Source organism: Cervus canadensis, chromosome 8, assembly GCF_019320065.1.
Source record: "Cervus canadensis isolate Bull #8, Minnesota chromosome 8, ASM1932006v1, whole genome shotgun sequence".
NCBI classification, from domain to species: Eukaryota; Metazoa; Chordata; class Mammalia; order Artiodactyla; family Cervidae; genus Cervus; species Cervus canadensis.
The window spans coordinates 42,223,532-42,243,792 of NC_057393.1; the positions used below are offsets into that span (position 1 = coordinate 42,223,532).

The following is a 20,261-nucleotide window of genomic DNA, read 5'->3' on the forward strand; positions in this document are numbered from 1 at the left end:
CCCAGACCAGGGATTGAACACATGTCCCCTGCTTGTCAGGTGAATTCTTAACCACTAGACCACCAGGGAAGTCCCTGGAAAATATATTGAAACCGAATACATAGGAGAATGAAAATAAAACAAAGTGAATAGGGGAGTTTAGATTTTTAAAAAGTGTAAGTTAATCCCTGTGTGTTATTAACATGGGAGAAATGATTACTACACCAGTCTAAACATCACATTAAGAGACCAGGGTCCGTCTGTGTTCTACATGGTTATATCATCCAAATCCAGTTAGTGCCAGACACCTGCATGCATAATAAATATTTTTTAGGTAGGTTGCTGTGTTATGGTAAATCCCCAGGTTATCTGTAAATTCATGATGGTAATGGTATCTAGAGGAGAGGAGACTGAGGAAAAGTTAAATACTCTGAAATTCTATGTATGATCTTTGCATATTGCCCTAATTTTCATGTCCGTGGAATATCCAGCATGAAGAATTTGATGTAATTATCGAAAGAAAGATTTATTCCAGATGTGGAAGAATTTTCTGCCTACTCAAAGCTTTTAACATTTGGATGAAATACTCATGAAATCGTGGTATCTTCTTTGACGTATACAAACTTATGAGAGGTCATTTTAACTTATGATGCTCTTGATGAGATTGCAATCAGGAATTCAGTTTGCATAAAGACCATGTCTGTTTTGCTGATTATTGAAACTATCATGCCTAACACATTGCCTGGCACATAATAGGTACTTGATCTATAGTAAATAAATGAATGAAAATAAGCTAAGAGGAAAACTGATCCCTCAAAATTTCTTTCATTCCTATGATTGATATGAAAAGTAAAGGTAGTTTTTAATTTTTTTTCCATATTGGATTTTGACTAAACTATTGGGCCACATGATGTGAGCTGTATTTAAAATTAGTTGTTGGAGATAGTTATGTCCAAACTCATCAAACTGCCAGTATTACTAAAGATGTGCTTGTGTGTGTGTGTGCGTATACCTCAAAGCTGTTGAAAGAAAGAAGGAGGGAAATGCTTAGGATTGAGTGTTGTGAGTTTGCTTCCTACTGGCCCAACCTATATTTTAAAAACAATATAGATTGTTTTTTTTTGTTTGTTTGTTTAAATTCTTTAAAAATATTGTTCAAAGTATTGTTTTAAATTGTATAAAAATATTGTTTAAAAACAATATATATATATATTTTTAAAACAATATATATTTTAAAAACAATATAGGCTGAGGAGACAACACAACTGAATTCTCTTCTGAGCTGTACCCTTTATTCAGCTGATTTCCTTAAATTCCCTTTGCCTTTAATTTTTCTTCCAAGGGAATTTTAATTTTACAAATAACTTTAACATCCATAAAATGGAAAAGATCAATTAGACAGATCTATAAAATACATTGAGTGTCTTGAAGAGAATTCTCTATAAACAGAGCTTGGCAAGTAATTAGTCATTTCAGTACTATAAATGAAAGTGGTGTGAATAATTTTTTTAAGTTGCTCTTTTTATACTCCTCCGCATTTACCATAAGTCTGTGAAATTCTTTAGGGCCCTTTGGTATGCAAAATACCATAGCTGCTTTTTTCTTTGCAATTATTTAATTAATATCCTTTTTTTTTTCTGATACAGCATGAGAGGCAGAAACATTAGCTTATGGGCACCAAATTGGGTCTTAATAGAAAAGAGTTTCTGATTCCATTTTGGATTACTTATAGTTCTTCCTAGTTGAATCCACTGCTTAAAAAAAAAAAAAAAAAAAAGATTTAGAAGAATTAATGTTATACTTGCTAAATCTGTAGATCTGAATAGATAATTTCAGTTTTTTTTCTAATTCTTTGTTAGTATGTAATTATGGAGCTTTGGTAAATCTTTGCTTGCATTTGACACTGAACTCTGTGTAGAGTGAATTTGGGTTTTTATGGCTGATGCATTTTCACAATGTGAGAGTATTTCGTTTTCCTTTTTTCCAAACAGAGTTTTCAAACCATCACATAAATATTGAGGTAGACCAGTGATAAAATACCTGGGAAATGTTAGCTCTGATGTTGAATAGCTTGAGAGATGTGATTGGAAAAGGTGCTTTGTAATGAAATTGATTTTCCTCCTTCACTGTGGAACTGAGTGATGAGAAATAAGTCTGGTGAGAGACGATTAATTCAGGTTGATTTTTCCAAGTAGATATTTTTGTACAACTTTTGCTATTGTCCTCAACACTTATTTCATGTTCAGATACTTTCTTCTTGAATGAAGTTTTTGCTGATAATGAGGAGGGGTGTCCATGATGGACTATAGGTAGAAATAAGGTTAATATGATACAGTGTCTTTATTATGACTCAGATCAAGTCTGAGATTTCACTTTTATTAATCTCCCGATAATCATTTCCCTCTGCCCCCTCCTTAACCAAAGTACTGGAGCAGTGAATAAAACTAGCTGATTTTATTAGGATATTATACCAATGTCAATCACAGACAATTGTAGAATGTGTTGTTGCTAAGGTGATGCTTTTTTACCCAGATTTCTTACTTAGAAGGAAACTTCCATTCTTCCGAAGTGCTGACTGCTCTTGCATTATTATTTTATGCATTAAAAATCAAGGGGAATTAATCCTTTGTCTGTTTCTTCATTTGCTATTATTTTCTCCCAATCTGAGGGCTGTCTTTTCACCTTACTTATAGTTTCCTTTGTAGTGCAAAAGATTTTAAGTTTCATTAGGTCCCATTTGTTTAGTTTTGCTTTTATTTCCAATATTCTGGGAGGTGGGTCATAGAGGATCTTGCTGTGATTTATGTCGGAGAGTGTTTTGCCTATGTTCTCCTCTAGGAGTTTTATAGTTTCTGGTCTTACATTTAGATCTTTAATCCATTTTGAGTTTATTTTTGTGTATGGTGTTAGAAAGTGTTCTAGTTTCATTCTTTTACAAGTGGTTGACCAGTTTTCCCAGCACCACTTGTTAAAGAGGTTGTCTTTTTTCCATTGTATATCCTTGCCTCCTTTGTCGAAGATAAGGTGTCCATAGGTTCGTGGATTTATCTCTGGGCTTTCTATTCTGTTCCATTGATCTATATTTCTGTCTTTGTGCCAGTACCATACTGTCTTGATGACTGTGGCTTTGTAGTAGAGTCTGAAGTCAGGCAGGTTGATTCCTCCAGTTCCATTCTTCTTTCTCAAGATTATTTTGGCTATTCGAGGTTTTTTGTGGAGCCCATTATACAGAGTGAAGTAAGCCAGAAAGATAAAGAACATTACAGCATACTAACACATATATATGGAATTTAGAAAGATGGTAACGATAACCCTATATGCAAAACAGAAAAAGAGACACAGAAATACAGAACAGACTTTTGAACTTTGTGGGAGAATGTGAGGGTGGGATATTTCAAAAGAACAGCATGTATACTATCTATGGTGAAACAGATCACCAGCCCAGGTGGGATGCATGAGACAAGTGCTCGGGCCTGGTGCACTGGGAAGACCCAGAGGAATCGGGTGGAGAGGGAGGTGGGAGGGGGGATCGGGATTGGGAATACATGTAAATCCATGGCTGATTCATATCAATGTATGACAAAACCCACTGGAAAAAAAAAATAATAATAAAAAAAATAAAAAAATAAAATAAAAAAAAGTAAAATCAAAAAAAAAAAATCAAGGGGAAAAAAACAAAATTATTTGGGACTTGACACTCTTATTTTAAGTAATGCTGTTATTTACTGATACATACTCATGTTCAGAATAATGTCTTTATTGTGAAATAGTTGGTCTGAACAGTTCTGCTCGGTAGCTGGCCATGGTTTCAGAGTTCCAGTGGGTGATAAGACAATAGCTAGTGAGAGACTGGAGGTCACCTGATTCCTTTCCATGTGACAGTTGCTTTGGGGTTTAAAAAATAATAATAATGTTAAGAATAGGTTTCCCAGGTGGCTTAGTGGTAAAGAATCCACCTGCAATGCAGGAGATGCGTGTTCAATCCCTGGGTCAGGAAGATCCCCTGGAGAAAGAAATGGCATCCAACTTCAGTATTCTTGCCTGAGAAATCCCATAGACAGAGGAGCCTGGCAGGGGCTACTGTCCATGGGATTACAAAAGAGTTGGACATGACTTAGTGACTAAATGACAACAACGTTAAGAATCAGAGGCTGAAATTCGGTCTTTCTGTTCACATAGCAGCAAGAAATCAGTCATACCACAGCCATTCTGTCGAGAGACCCTGTGCTTGGGTGGGGAACATCTCCACTTGCTGCCAAGACAGTGGCTTCTCTGCCTCACCCCCTGTAACACCATAACAGGAGTAATAGAGATCACTGAGTCAGTGACTTTTGCAATTCAGCTCAGTGCTCAGCTGATGCATTTTATATTTAAGTGCTTACTCTGTACTAAGCAGATCTCCAATAAATTATCTCATTGGATGTGCAAATGTTGTAGGAAAAATGAGGTGCAAGAGGATGGTCAGGTCCCAGGTCTTGGCAACGTCCCTGGGACAGGCCACCAAGTGAGGGTCCTTGGCTTCACATAGGAAAAGAATTCCAGAATGAGCCTTAGTAGAGTGAAAGGAGATTTATTTAGAGAGATACACATTCTACAGACAGAGAGTGGCTGTCTCAGAAGGCCGAAGGCTACCCCAGGGCATAGGGGCCTCTCAGAAAGTGAGAGAGGCCCCAAAGTGCTGAACTGGTTAGTTGTTATGGGCTAGGTAATTCCAAAGAAATTTTCTTTCTTGAAAAAGGGGCAGGGATTTCCAGGAATTAAAACACTGCATTTAGTGGTTGGCCTTGGAACTGTCATGTCACATGTGGTTGTGTCATTTAGCATGCTAATGCATAATAATGAGTGTGTAGTGGGGCTCAAAATCTACTAGAAGTGAAATCTTCCACCATCTGGGGCCTATTAGGTTCTAACCAGTTTTTGTTGTATCCTGTTCTTCTTCACAGTTGTGTCATTCTTTTAATACTTGTGCCCTGCCCCCTTTCTTCTTGTCTCATGCAGGCTTAAATTCTTTTCAACTCTAAATAGGGGCCAGTGCTTTATACTGATCTAGTTGACATCAGTGTTGGTAACCTTACCATTATTTTTAACTGCTTTTGCCTAACTAATTCCTTCTGTTCTTGACCAGTAGCTAAGTTGTGTCCGACTCTTTGCAACCCTGTGGACTGTAGGATGGCAGGCTCCTCTGTGCTCTGCTATCTCATGGAGTTTGCACAGATTCATGTGTTGAGTTGGTGATGCTATCTAACCATCTCATTCTCTACCATCTGCTTCTCCTTTTGCCTTCAATCCTTCCCAGCCTTAGAGTCTTTTTCAATGAATCGATCTTCACATCAGGTGGCCAAAGTATTTGAACTTCAATTTTAGTATTGGTCCTTCCAATGAATATTCAGGGTTGTTTTCCTTTAGAATTTACTGGTTTGATCTCCCTGCAGTCCAAACGATTCTCAAGAGTCTTTTCCAACACCACAGTTCAAAAGGATCAGTTCTTCAGCATTCAGCCTTCTTTATGGTCTAATTCTCACATCCATATGTGGTGACCAGAAGACAATGGCTTTGGCTATATGGACCTTTGTCAGCAAAGTGATATCTCTACTTTTTAATGCACTGTCTAGGTTTGTCATAGCTTTCCTTCCAAGAAGCAAGCATCTTTTAATTTTGTGGCTGCAGTCACCATCCACAGTGATTTTGAGCCTAAGAAAATAAAATCTATCACTGCTTGCACTTTTCCCCCTTTCTTTTGCTTTAAAGTGAAGGGACTGGATGTCATGATTTTAGCTTATTGAATGCTGAGTTTCAAGCCAACTTTTTCATTCACTTCTTTCACTCTCATCAAGAGGCTCTTTAGTTCCTCTTCACTATCTGCCATTAAAATGGTATCTGTATATCTGAGGTTATTGATATTTCTTCTGGCAAACTTGATTCCAGCCTATAATTCATCCAGCCCAGCATTTTGCATGATGTACTGTGAATATGAGTTAAATAAGCAGGGTAACAATATACAGCCTTGTCATACTCCTTTCCCAGTTTTGAACCAGTCTGTTCCATGTCTAGTTATAACTGTTACTTCTTAACCTACATACTTCAGAAGGCAGGTAAGGTAATGTCGAGTATTCCCATTTCTTTAAGAATATTCCACAGTTTGCTGTGATCCACACAGTCAAAGGCTTTAGCATAGTCAGTTAAACAGAAGTAGATGTTTTTTTCTGGAACTCCTTGCCTTTCTCCTTTATCCAAAGAATGTTGACAATTTGATCTTTAGTTCCTCTGCCTTTTCTAAATACATCTTGTACATTTGGAAGTTCTCAGTTTACTTACCGTTGAAGCCTAGTTTGAAGGATTTTGAGCATTAGCTTGCTAGCGATTGCATGTACATGCATGCTTAGTCACTCAGTTGTGTCCAACTCTTTGTGACCCATGGACTGTAACCCACCAGGCTCCTCTGTCCATGGGATTCTCTGGGCTAGAATGCTTGAATGGGGTGTCATTCCCTTCTCCAGAGGATCTTCCCAAGCCAGAGATCGAAACAGTGTCTTCTGTGTCTCCTGAATTGGCAGGCAGATTCTTTGCCACTAGCGCCACCTGGGAAGTCCTGTTAGCATGTGAAATGAGTGCAATTGAATGGTAGTTTGAACATTCTTTGGCATTGCCCTTCTTTGGGATAGGGATGAAAACTAACCTTTTCCTGTCCTGTGGATGAACTAAATCAAATCCCTTATGATTGTACAGTGACGGTGACAAATATATTCAAGGGATTAGATCTTGTAGACAAAGTGCCTGAAGAACTATGGATGGAAATTCATAATACTGTACAGAAGGCGGTGGCCAAAACAATCCCCAAGAAAAAGAAATGCAAGAAGGCAAAGTGGTTTTCTGAGGAGGCTTTACAAATAGCTAAGCATTGAAGAGAAGTAAAAGGCAAGGGAAACATATGCTCAACTGAATGCAGAATAGCAAGGAGAGATAAATGACCAAATGCAAATACGGGAAAACAATAGAATGGGAAAGACTAGAGATCTCGTCATTGGAGATATTGGAGATATCAATGGAACATTTCATGCAAGGATAGGCACAATAAAGTACAGAAATGGTAAGGACCTAACAAAAGTAGAAGAGATTAAGAGGTGGCAGGAATACACAGAAGAACTAGTTCCCTTTATAATTAGTTAAAGAAAAAAAAGAACTAGGAGGGACCATGACAATAACCTAACTTCATCCTTTTGCTTTGTCCAACAGAGGCTCCTAAAGTCTTTGACACTCACACGGTCATTGATATATCTAAGTGATGGCAGAACCATGACCAGATCTGATCTCTTCATTTCCTGAATTAGGCAATTTCATGATGACTGTCATTAGCTCAGATTGTGAACCTGGAAGATGAATTCACATAGCAATGAATTATCACTTTACCATTATTTCTAGTACATGGTTTTCATAGTTCAGATGCTTATCTTATTTTGCTTTTTAGGTCACTGTATGGAAAACTGATTATCATCTGGGCAAAAAGCTGATTTAATCCATGACTGGGCAAACTTGCTTGAAAGGACCAAGCACCAAACATTTTAAGGGTTTGTAGACCTTATAGTCCCTGTTGCAGCTGACATTACTGCCAATGTAGGACAAAAACAGCAATAGGCAGTACATAAATAAAGGAACATAGATGTTTACCAATAAAACTTTACAGACACTGAAATTTGAATTTTACATAATTTTCATGTGTCACAGGACATAATTCTTCTTTTAATTTTTTCCAACTATATAACAAATGTGAAAATTATCCTTAGCTTGTATGCCAAGCAAAAACAGACAGCTTAACTGCATTTGTCTCACAAGCTATGGTTTGCTGACCTCTGATCCAAGCCCAAAGATCCCTGTCAACCTCAGTTCTGTTCTGCCATTTTTGCTTCTGCATGTTTGCTTCTGCAGAAGTATCTTCACATGCCCAGATTGTTCATAAGCGTTTGCAAGGACTTAGTCTAAAATGGATAATATTATATTCAATATAAAAACATGGTGTTTTCTCTTAACATTTTCCTCTTTAAAATACTCTATATCATCATTGTTACACATACACAGAAGATGCTTGCTTTTCAGCTTTTAACATGATAATTTAATCAACAAATTAAAAAAAAATACTCTCAAGAATGCCTATTTGGATACACGTCAATGGGTCCATGTTAAATGGGAGAATATGAGCCCATATTTAGTAGATAATGATGTTTCGTGCCAAGTAAACAAAGAAACTGTCCTGAAAAACTTTAGTATAGCAGAGCCAAGAAATGTGTCAGAGTCATCAATAATCAACAATGTAATGCAATCTCACAAAAGACATGGGGAATATGATAAGAGGGGAGGAATATGATAAGAGAGAAATGAGAGATGCAAGAAGAGAGGAAGAGAAAGAGGGAGGAAGGAATGAATGAAGGAAAGAAAAGAGGGAGAGGGAAGGAGGGAATGGAGAGAGATAAAAGCAGGAAGGAAGGGAGGAAGGAAAGTAGAACAATATTAATACATCTAGAGTTTAGCAAAAAAGAATATTTTCATTTGTGAACGGGTTCTAGATGTTAAGGTGTTGCCTTTGTACTTAAAATTTGTGATGTATATATACTAGATAAGGTATATACAGCTTAAGAAACAATAACATATACCTATTTCCATGTACCTACTAACAATCTTAAGGTATAAAACATTGCTGTCCAATACAGAGGCCATCAAACCTGCCTATTTTACAATTAAAATGTGACCAATCTAAATTGATATGTGCTGAAAGTAAAATATAGAAAGCTGCTTTAAAAGACAATGTCATTAAAAGAAAAAGATATCCCATTAGTAATTTTTATATTGATTGCACATTGAATGTAATATTTTAGATTTATTGGGTTTATATATTATTAAAGAAACTTAAATTTTGGCAAACTAGAAAATTACATATGTTCAGATTTGTGGCTTACATTTTATGTGCATTGAACACATTTTATATAGAGCATAACTAGATTTTTGAGTCTTCTTATGTGCCTCTGATGTCCTACCCTAAGGTCATCTTTTTTCTAAAATTCTTTTATTAAGTTCTTTGATTTTTTTAACTATATCAAAATATGTATGTCTCTTGATTTTATCAGTTCAGTTCAGTTCAGTCGCTCAGTCGTGTCCGACTCTTTGCGGCCCCATGAATCGAAGCACACCAGGCCTCCTTGTCCATCACCAACTCCCGGAGTTTACTCAAACTCATGCCCATCGAGTCGGCTGCCAGATTACAGGTATTCTCCTCTTTCCTCAGTGCCCTTAGGGCTCAGGAGTTCACATTGGAGGGCTGCAGTCAATGATGACTGTGACAACCTTGTTTAATGATATGCCAGGAAATACTCCATTTCTCAAGTTACATGTCTCACCATCCCCATGAAGGTTTTATGAGATCATAGCTGAGGAATGATTGTATGCAACAATCTAAATATATAATAAGAGTTTTTTGGTGAATAAATTAAGACATAGATATAATAGACATTATATGGCCATAATATTCAAGTTGAGGTGGTAAGATGTAAACTTGTAAAAGATAATCTGGCCAGATAATATTGGCAAATGATCTGCCTAGAGGTTGGGAGTAGCAAGCATTTGAAGAAGTCAAGGAGCCTGCATAGAGGGAGAAAGCCAGGTGGATTTTGAAGACTGAATGGGGATCACAAAGTATTAGCAGCGGCTGAAGCCTATTTTGAGTTTTAAAATGTACACAAGCCAGACTTGCTAAATGTGAATTTGTTGAAACATATACAGTAAAATGTAAACCTTTACCTCATTCAGCAAAATGTCATAAATACAAAAGTGTCCCTAAGCATTGTGCATGCTTAGCGCGTGATTAGTCTCTCAGTCATGTCTGACTCTGTAAACACATGGACTATATAGCCTGCCAGGCTCCTCTGTCCATGGAATTTTCCAGGCAAGGGCACTGGAATGGGCTACCACTTCCTGCTCCAGGGTATCTTCCTGACCTATGGATTGAACCCGCGTCTTTTGTGTTTCCTGCATTGCAGGCAGATTCCTTATCCACTGAGCCATCAGGGAAGCCCTATAAGCAATGTGGAGGGATTCACATTTCTCGAAATTTCCAGGTCTCTGAACTATAGTGCCACAGTTCTAAGGAGTTGTTACTGTAGATTCTGGAGAAGATACCAGGAGACTTATATGAGGCCATTTTTTCCTTTCGTCCTAACAGGAGTTATTTCTGTTTGAAAAAGATCTCCTGGCATACATTTTCAAATAACTCCAGGCAAATACCCCTCTAGTTAAGTAAGTGCAAGGATCAGTTCAGTTCAGTTCAGTTCAGTTGCTCAGTCGTGTCCGACTCTTTGCGACCCCATGAATCGCAGCACACCAGGCCTCCCTGTCCATTACCAACCCCCGGAGTTTACGCAAACTCATGCCCATCAAGTCGGTGATGCCATCCAGCCATCTCGTCCTCTGTCGTCCCCTCCTCCTTCTGCCCTCAATCCCTCCCAGCATCAGGGTCTTTTCCAATGAGTCAACTCTTCGCATGAGGTGGCCAAAGTACTGGAGTTTCAGCTTCAACATCAATCCTTCCAATGAACAACCAGGACTGATCTCCTTTAGGATGGACTGATTGGATCTCCTTGCAGTCCAAGGGACTCTCAAGAGTCTCCTCCAACACCACAGTTCGAAAGCATCAATTTTTCAGAGCTCAGCTTTCTTCACAGTCCAACTCTCACATCCATACACGACCACTGGAAAAACCATAACCTTGATCAGATGGACCTTTGTTGGCAAAGTAATGTCTCTGCTTTTTAATATGCTATCTAGGTTGGTCATAACTTTCCTTCCAAGGAATAAGCGTCTTTTAATTTCATGGCTGCAATCACCATCTGCAGTGATTTTGGAGCCCCCCAAAATAAAGTCTGACACTGTTTCCACTGTCTCCCCATCTATTTGCCATGAAGTGATGGGACCAGATGCCATGATCTTAGTTTTCTGAATGTTGAGCTTTAAGCCAACTTTTTCACTCTCCTCTTTCACTTTCATCAGGAGGCTTTTGAGTTCCTCTTCACTCTCTGCCATAATGGTGGTGTCATCTGCATATCTGAGGCCTAGCCAGTACTAAAATTCATCTTTAAAGTGATCATACTATGAACATTAGCTCATTAAATGAAAAAAAAAATCTTTTTTTCAAAGACTTAGCTTATAGAGTATTTGTCCACTGTGATATGCTGACCATTATGGTTTGAAAGTTGATAGTAAGCCCACACCATGTATACTGTTGGTGCTTATATATCCATATAGCCATAGTAATTAAACCCATGTGAGTCGATGCATATATTACTAATAGAGCCTGCCTAGCTTCATAATATTTCCCGTAATTTAATTTTACATGATGCTTCTAAGCTCATGGGAACCAGTTTTAATAGCAGAAGCTTTCAAAATCAACTAGAGACAAAAGAATAGACCGTTTTTAGAACCTCTTTGTGTAAGCAGGGAGAGACCACCACAGCAGGGAACTGAAGTCAATAATTTAATTGTATTTATTTAAGTTAGTACTTCCTGTCATAACAGGTGATTTTCTTATTTGCCAGAGATGTAAAAGTTCTGATTAAAATATTCATTCAAATATTAAAAAGGGCCTTTATTGTAAGAAGACATTAAATATAAATCATGTGCAGCTAGGCACAATGTGAAGGGTAGTTTGCTGATGACTGGCGCTTGGGACAATTTGGTCTAAGTAGTTTTTCCTACAAGGAAGAATTATTTTAAGGAAATGTTGGTAGGGCATATTTTAAAACCTGTTTCTTCCCTCCTTTTGAAGGCAAATCACTTGGCTTAAGTGGAACATTAGATTTCCCCTCATAGTTTTTCTAACTTATATTCAGTAAGGTGAAAAATCAAATTCGGAGGTGAATCTGAGTTCCTCTGTGCAAATGAAGGACTTGAAATTTTAAACAACACAGTTATCCTTCTTTCCTGGGAGTCTGTAGCTGGTAGAGGGCTAATTAAGCCCATGAGAGTTGCTGTATTAAATGTGCTTAGGACAGCCAGAGCTTGAGGATTCTTAACCCTTAGGAAGTAAACCACAAGTCGGTAACTCAGCTAAAGAACATGTGTGTTAGTTGCTCAGTCATGTCCAACTCTGCGACCCCCATGGACTGTAGCCCACCAGGCTCCCCTATCCATGGAATTCTCCAGGCAAGAATACTGGAGTGGGTTGCCATTTCCTTCTCCAGGGTTTCTTCCTGACCCAGGGTTGAACCTGGGTCTCTGCATTGCAGGCAGATTCTTTACCATCTGAGACACCAGGGAAGATAACAGTTCCGCATATCTGGTCAGCAAAGTAAATGGATATGGCATGTTCTCTAGACAGGTCATACTTAGTGTATTAAAATCAATAAAATTCCTGGGAGTGTTTCTCCTAAAAGGACTGAAGTTGATATACAGAGGGCAGGATAGTAACTGTCTTGAGCACTTAGATAAAGGGAATTCTTAGTTTGTCCCTTAACCTTTGAATCTCTTCTGTTTCAAGTCATGGCACTATCTTTTCCTCTGTTGTTCAGGCACCAACCAGTCCTTGATTCTACTCATTTTTTCATCTCCACACCCCATTCAGGCCCCACATCCAATACAAATTCTGTTGACTCTACCTTCAAAATATATTCCAGATCTGACCACAGTTCATCAGCTCTACTGCTGTTCGCCCTATTCAAACCATCGTTACTCTCATCTGAACTACTGCAGTGGTCTTCTTGCTTCACTCTGGCTGTCCTACAGTCCCTTACCTATACAACAGCCCCCGTTATATTTTTAAAGAATTAATTAGAATCTTGTGTCCTGTTTGAAGCTTTTCCATGGTTCATTATCACATTCAGATTGAAATATAGCTCCTTAATTTGAACTAAAATGGTCTTCCTGATTGCCCCTCTGAGCACGTGGCCTGTCACGTGTTACTTGTTCACTTCTTTATAGCCAGACCCACCGTCTTCAGGAGCCCCTGTTCATATGCTTGCTATTCCCTTTCTGAAACACCCTTCCGCTGCATCTTTGCATGGTGCACCTCTCATTCCACTCAGGTCTCTGCACAAAAATAGCAGCACACACACACACGATCCCCTCATCCTCTGTTGTTTTTCTTCACAATATTTATCACTACTGAAATAATGTAATTTATTTTTTTATGTATCTCTCATATGTGTCATCAAGTTATGAAGATTTAAACAGATTTTACATGTATAAGCACTTTATAAAGCTCTATTTAAATGTGGGGGATGGTTATTATGATGGACTTTGCCACTTTATGACTCTAGTCTAATGATATGAATCAGAAAGTCTTTATTGATTTAATTAATTGTAATCATTCTTGTCTCTCCCTTGTCCTTGCTTGCTTTCTTTTTTAACTAACCTAGAGATAATTGACTACTGGCTATTTAGATAATACTACTTAATTTTTAGTACTTCCTTCTTCCTATGATTGATGTTATGTTTTCATGCATCCTGAGCATCATAAGATTATGATGTAAGAAACAAGAATGTAAGAAAATGTTTAATCTTTATATGTCTCTCATACATATGTTCAAGTAGTTTATCAAGTTTATCAAGTGCATTGATCTTTCAAATAATGTGTATTGCCAAGAAGATGGCAGTTGATTAGGGCTCCCAGAAGTTTTTAATACCCATGGTGTCTGGGCAGTGTTACAGTTTTGTGAACATGTTGCAATTTTATGAGCATGTTGTTTTGTTATTTCTAAATTTTTTAAAGAAGAAGTCATTTGGGGTTCCCCTCATAGAGTAGATACATGTATTATAAAGGAGATATAAATTGTGACCCACCATCTTGAGGGAACAAATAATGGTACTTCCTGAATTTTCTGTAACTGGACTTAACTTTTGCTTTAAGAACTGATCTTGCCAGACTTTTAGATTCCAGTCTCAGTCTTAAATCTTCCCCGTCATCCTCATTTTGTGTTTGAGCCATCTACCCACATTGGTTACGACTAAATGACCATCATCATGGTTACCAGTAGCTCTTCACTGTCTATTTTTCATACTAAGGACATAGGACCTTTCTTTGATATTTTGCCTAGACACACCAAACAGTCATTTCCTGTCCCTGCCAGCAAGCCCCCACAGCCCACTGTCAAGCCCCCATAGCCCCCCAGACCCTCTTATCCTCCTCATACACACACACCCTTCCTCCCATCCCAGAAATATTCTTTTGATCTGATTGGAAATCCTTTTCCTGTGTTTTTGTCTAAGATACCTGTTCTCTATCCTGATACTATTTCTGTTACCAGTGCTATGAGTGCTCTAAATTGTCTTAGGAGCCTAGGGTTTTGGACATGTGTATTCAGAGAGAAGTATAGGGAATTTCTATATCTTGCCCAGCTAGATCTCTCTGTCAAGGCAGTGAGCACGGGGCCAATTCTCTGACAGAATTGGAGTGAGAAGAGATTGTAAATATTGAGAGGAGAAAATCGTAGGGTAATAACACAGAATATTATCCCTCTTTAAGTGTTTTCAATTTGACATCTCAGTACAAAAATCAAACTACTGTTCCACACCTGCCTTGTAAATGGTCCTTAGCTATTTCACAGCACTTCTCATTTTTTTCCCTTCCAAATGAAATATGCACTAAACTTCTAAAACTCACCAGTTTCAAGGAACCACAGTAACTCTCTGACATAATCTTAGCTATAATCAAAATTTTCATGGCAGTATGTAACTGTGTTCAATAAATAACAGAATAAAGCACAATATAATAGTTAGAACTAAAGCTTTGCATGTAGGATGGCCTGCTTGATTGAATCTCATATGGAGTTTGCCTATTAAAAAATAATACTTTCAATTAAAAATAATGTTGTTCAGCTACCTCAAACAGACCTATCATTTTTAACTCTGTGTCTAGGACAATTTATTTAAACATTTTCACACCAGAGCAACTATGCCACTTGTCAAAGTTCATGTTTGTCCCTGAGATTTGTGACATTGTTTTGGACCAAAGGAAGGAATTCATAAAAAGTAAAAACAAAACAAAACAAAAAAAAGTGGCCCACAGGCCATGTGATTCTGGCTAGTCCCGGTCTGCTAGATAGGATGCTCTTTTCTGGAAAACAGCTGATCTCAGTTTTTTGTTCAGTATGTTAGCAGAGTATGGCGCTCTGATCTGTTTGCTTCTTAGCTTGTTTCTCGTCCATCCTTCTTTCCTCTCAATGGGAGCCGCTAACACAGCAGTGGGAGCTGGGAGAGCTTTTCCAGTTCTGTGACAGCTCTTCTCGTCCCTCTGTAACTGTCACTTTGTCTAGAGGTGGCTGTAGTTTATAAAGTGCTGACTGATAAAGCTTGGGATGCAAAGGCCTTGTTATTTCAAGTCACATTACTCCACGTCATCAGTCTGGGGCTTCACATATCCCTGGCTTTTGCAGAAAAAAACCTGCATATGTAATTTTTCAATGTCAGTTCTATAATTTGACTTCACCATAGCATGAGTCTTTCGTTGGTTCTCTGTCAGTCATACTAAAGATGTGATTTCCAAGTGAATTTACACAATTTGATTAATATTTTAATATTAAGGTTTTAAGAGCAGTCATGCCTCAGCTCAATCTCGTGGGCCATAACATGGCCACCAGACAAAGCTGGTGGTGACTAGGTGTTCCTCTAGATTTTCCCCTGTTGACAAACAGCTCTTGGCCTCAAGAAAACATCAGTGACTTCAGAGAGTAAACATCTGATATTTGATCCAGAGTGGTGATGTTGGTTTTTAATGTTTTCATTGAAAGGATCTATGATGAGACTTATGTGGTTGTTGTATCTACGTGAGGCAGCTCTTTGACACATGTGAATCTTGTCCCTGGGCACACTTGTTTGAGACAAGTGTATATCCCTTTCTCAAGTTCAATGAACTTATTCAAGTAGACAGATGTCTACATAAATCAGTCTTCCCCTCTCCTTTCCAGTTTCCCCCTCTGCCCTTCTGTCTGTTTCTCATATCCCCACCATTTATTCATCCCTCTTTCTCCAGTTGGACCTGAGAGCCAGAGTCCATGATCACGTGTGGTGGGCAGAGGAGCTTGGGAGGAAGGAAACTATTTATTGGCAATGGTGTAACTTATAAACATAGAAAGAGAAGAGTGGAGAGAGCCAAAGAGAGAATCTGAAAGTTCTGTAGAAATAAGACCTCTATCCTGCTGCTTTCAAGTTCTCAAGTGACCCAAAAAAATGGCTAATTTCCTTTGAACTTGCTTTAGTTAGCTTAAATAGATTTCTATTTCTTTTTTTTTTTTTTTTAATTTTTTTATTAGTTGGAGGCTAATTACTTCACAACATTTCAGTGGGTTTTGTCATACATTGATATGAGATTTCTATTTCTTATAACTAAAAGAATCATAATCATAACTTTTATTTTGCCAAAAGTTATTTTAGAAGGCATTTATTGTTTTCTTTAGTAAAAATAATAGTAGTTATAATCTGCATTTAGCAAGGAGTTAAACTTTTTTCAAAATGCTTTTCTAGCTGATGTGTTATTGTAGCTACAGAAAAGAGAATGAGTGCTGTCCCCTTATTTGATAATTAAGAAATTATTTTTAAATTTGGTAAGACATTTGATAGGTAAGAAATTGTCTTATTTTGGATGAGTCCAAAAGGGTCAATCAGCTTGCTTAAAATCCCAAAGTTGGGAGGAATGCTCGAGCTAGGTCTTTGACCCCAGTATTAATGGTTTTCATGTCCTAGAGCTGACTCATAACACCTCACTAATTCTTCACATGACCTCAACTCAATGCTGTATTCACTGTTCAGTGACGTTGCACTGGTAACTTGAAACCAGTCATCATGGGAATATTTATGCTATAGACATCAGAAAACATGACAATTCATATGACTTTTTAAAAAGCCAGTTCAACTTTTACCAGCATTTCTCTGCTTCTAATGAGCAGTAAAGTATCTATTCTGGAGCCAAGTGTATTCATACATCTTTAAAGGAGAGCTGGAAACTCTTAACTTTTTCTTAAGTAGAACTTTTCAATTCTTTACCAAGATAGCTTCCATCTCTGAGCAGAGATCTCAATAATGTTGTAAGAAGTGTTAGAATATTTGTTCTTAGGATTAAAAGTATAAAAGGTCTACCAGTATTATCTAGCTCAGCTCTGTTCTTTCATAGATGAGAGAACTGAGGTCAAGAAATGTGAAAAGATTTGTTCAAGGTCTTAAAACTATAGGAAAGAAAAATTATGATTTGAACTCAGAGCATCTTTTGTATGCTCTGACTAAAATCCATGCTTGGAAGATCAGGGAGATCATACTTAGGACAAAGAAAGGAGGCCACAGGCAGAAGGCTAGAATCTCAGTACACTTGTAAAAACCTCTCGTGTATTAGACTGAAAAAGAGATCATTGTAATTAATTACCGATACCCAATTAAAGTTGTAATTGTGCTCGTCTATTTGTTCATTAAGGTATGTGAGCAAAGTGATGTCTCTTATAATTAAAATAATCAATAAACTTACAAACTCAATTTCAGGACTAATTGTTTGTCTATTAAATACAAAGTCTTTTGCATAATGATAAACTGTTAATATTCATGGAGAAAAAAATGTAGAAATGAAAGACAGCTCTGCCCTTTCCAATAAGATGAGGTCATTATTATATGATTAAATAGACAGGGATAAGAAAGAAATTTCATTTTTTTTAATAGTGAAGAAATGAATGTCTAACTTGATTTAAGGAGCACTGCTGAAATATGTTACAGGTTTATGCTTGATTTAAAATATAAACCACTTAGGAATAAAATTGGCTTGAACAATCTGTTGCTGACATTATTATACATACATCTCTTATAAATCAATATCTTGCAACCAATAAGCAAGACAATAGTTAACTGCTTTTTGTCAGTGTTTACTAAAATGATTGATGCACTGTTATTGCAGAAAATATCTAAACTTTCTTTGTCGGTGTTGGGGTGGGGGTGTTTTGGAAATAGGCCTTCATCACTTGAATGTGATATGCTTAGTCAATCTACTTTATATAGACAAAGTCTAAACACATCTATAAATGGTAATTCAATATACTCATGCAATTAGCATTGGTCTTTGGATGGGTAATTATGTGGTGTACTTTCCTAATAAAACTAAAATTAAGCATACTAATCACAATTAAACACCTACTTCCCTCTCCTTCTTCCTTATGCAGTATTATCTGTTTTATATTAATACAGATTGCCAAGTTACAACTAGCTGACTTTTAGCTGCTTTTATCAAACTCAAATAGTTTGATAAAGTTTTCAGTGGCAGCATATTGAGAAACTCCTTATAACATAACTTCTCTTGATTCTACACTTTTAATGGTAAACTCTGTGCAAATTGCAAAGGATAAATAAATAAAATTAGCAAAGAACCTTCTTTATCCAGCACTCCATCCCTTGCTTTATCTACCTTCCTTTCTAGGCAGAATTAAAAGACTCATCATTGGCACGTCCTAGGACACTGGTTCTCAAAGTGTGGTCCTGACCTGCAGATTCAGCATCTCCTGGTTAGAACTGCAAATTCTTGAGCTCAACCCCAAACCTACTAAATCTGAAACTCTGGGGGCAGGGCAAGCAAGTTCTTATAAAAACCCTCTTGTGAGATTCTGATGCTAACTAAAGTTTGAGAGCTACTTCTCTAAGGGAAAATATATTAAAAAGAGGACTTTGTTCAGAATATGAGGGTTATTTTCTGCTTTTTTCACTCTCCACGTGGTGTTGGAATTATTCAGATACAATGGATACATCTTGGCTTCTCTTTGGAGTGTTTCTTCTTGTGAGATTGATCATTCTACATTGTATGTTTTTTTTTTCTTTCTTTTTATTTCAAGACCTTGTTGATAAGCAAACTAGGTATAAGTTCATATGGAAGGGGAAGAATACACCGAGGTAAGAAGAGACAGGAATCCCATCTGACAGATAATGGAGGAACAGAGGAAATGTGGGGAGAATAAAAACCTGGGAGCAAAAAGTAGATAAGAAAGTTCAAAAGTAAACAGCTGCCTCCTCATTTCCTGGCCCTAGCCCCATGGCCACACCCTCAGTCCCGCCATCATCTCTGCAGCAGTCTACTGCCCAGCAGTGGTACCGTCCATCTCTTGGTCATATACTCTTGAAACGTTATAATCTTATTTAAATTAACCATTTTATGGCCTCCAATTGTGGTCATCCATCAAACCATCAAATCTTGCCATTTCCTCTTTGAAAGGCCTCTTGCATTCACCCCTTCTACTCTCATGGCTCTGCCATTTATATCCACAGGTGCTTTTGTCCATCATGTGTAAGCTCTACACCAGCCCTGCTTCCTCCCTGGAGGAAACAGCCTCCAGAGTGAGTGTCCCTCACTGACCCCCTTCTAACTCATCTTGCAAACTGTTAGAAGACCATGTGATTTGTGGGAATCTGGGTGGAGAGTATACAGGGAATCTTTATGCTAATTTTGCAACCTTTTCTTCTAAATGAAAAGTTAGAGATTCCTGGTTTCCTGCATTTCACTGACTGATTCTTTCTCTCTCCTCCTTGCTGCTCCTTTTCTCATAAACTTGATGTTCCCTTCTCAGTTCTCCACTAAACATTACCCAATGCATATTTGATTTCCTGGCATGTGCTGCAGGGTGATAGACTCTTGTCAATTATTCTTTGTGCATCTGCTATGTAGCAATTATGGGGGAGAATACAGGAGTCAAAACGTGTTCTCTGCATTTAATTAGAAACTTCTTGGTTAGACCTTTGAGGCCTCAATATATCCTTCCTACCTAAACAACCTATTTCCCAGTACCTATCTGATGTTCCCAATTCATTTCTTTACTGGCCCACATTCATGCCATTCTCATTTCTGCCCATCCACTTTCACCTGGATTACCCTCTGCTTGTTCAGGTGTCAGACATCCTCCAGCGCCAAGAATGAGACTCTTTTCCGGCTAGCTCATGAGGACCACCTCATCCTCACTAATTCTCCATCTTCACCACACCTGTCAGAGTACCCAGAGTCTGTATCACACAACAGCAAGTTTTTGTTTTCTACTCTCCCGTCTCATCTCCATAATGAATTAGCAGGTCTTTGAAGTCAGGGGCTTCCCTGGTGGCTCAGATGGTAAAGAATCTGCCTGCAATGCAGGAGAACCAGGTTTGATCCCTGGGTCAGGAAGATCCCCTGGAGAAAAGGAATGGCCACCCAATCCAGTATACTTGCCTGGAAAATCCCATGGACAGAGGAGCCTGGCAGGCTACAGTCCACGGGGTCACAAAGAGTCAGACACGACTGATGTGACTGACGCTTT

General features: G+C 38.0%; 1 protein-coding gene across 7 annotated transcripts in view; it reads left to right on the top strand.

Annotated features, from left to right (window-relative positions):
• The window catches only part of LOC122446204 (cGMP-dependent protein kinase 1-like), an 849,064-nt gene that overhangs the window by 547,808 nt on the left and 280,995 nt on the right, over nucleotides 1-20,261 (top strand). Inside the window, exons 7-8 of one of the 7 annotated variants that reach the window (XR_006270819.1) lie at nucleotides 7,445-7,544; nucleotides 9,096-10,382. The exons of 4 other annotated variants lie outside the window; for them this stretch is intronic. The gene's annotated coding sequence lies outside the window, so the exon portion shown is untranslated. Of the gene's footprint in view, nucleotides 1-7,444; nucleotides 10,383-20,261 lie in introns of those variants that run through there. 2 more of the 7 variants (XR_006270818.1, XR_006270814.1) reach the window with 2 other exon arrangements.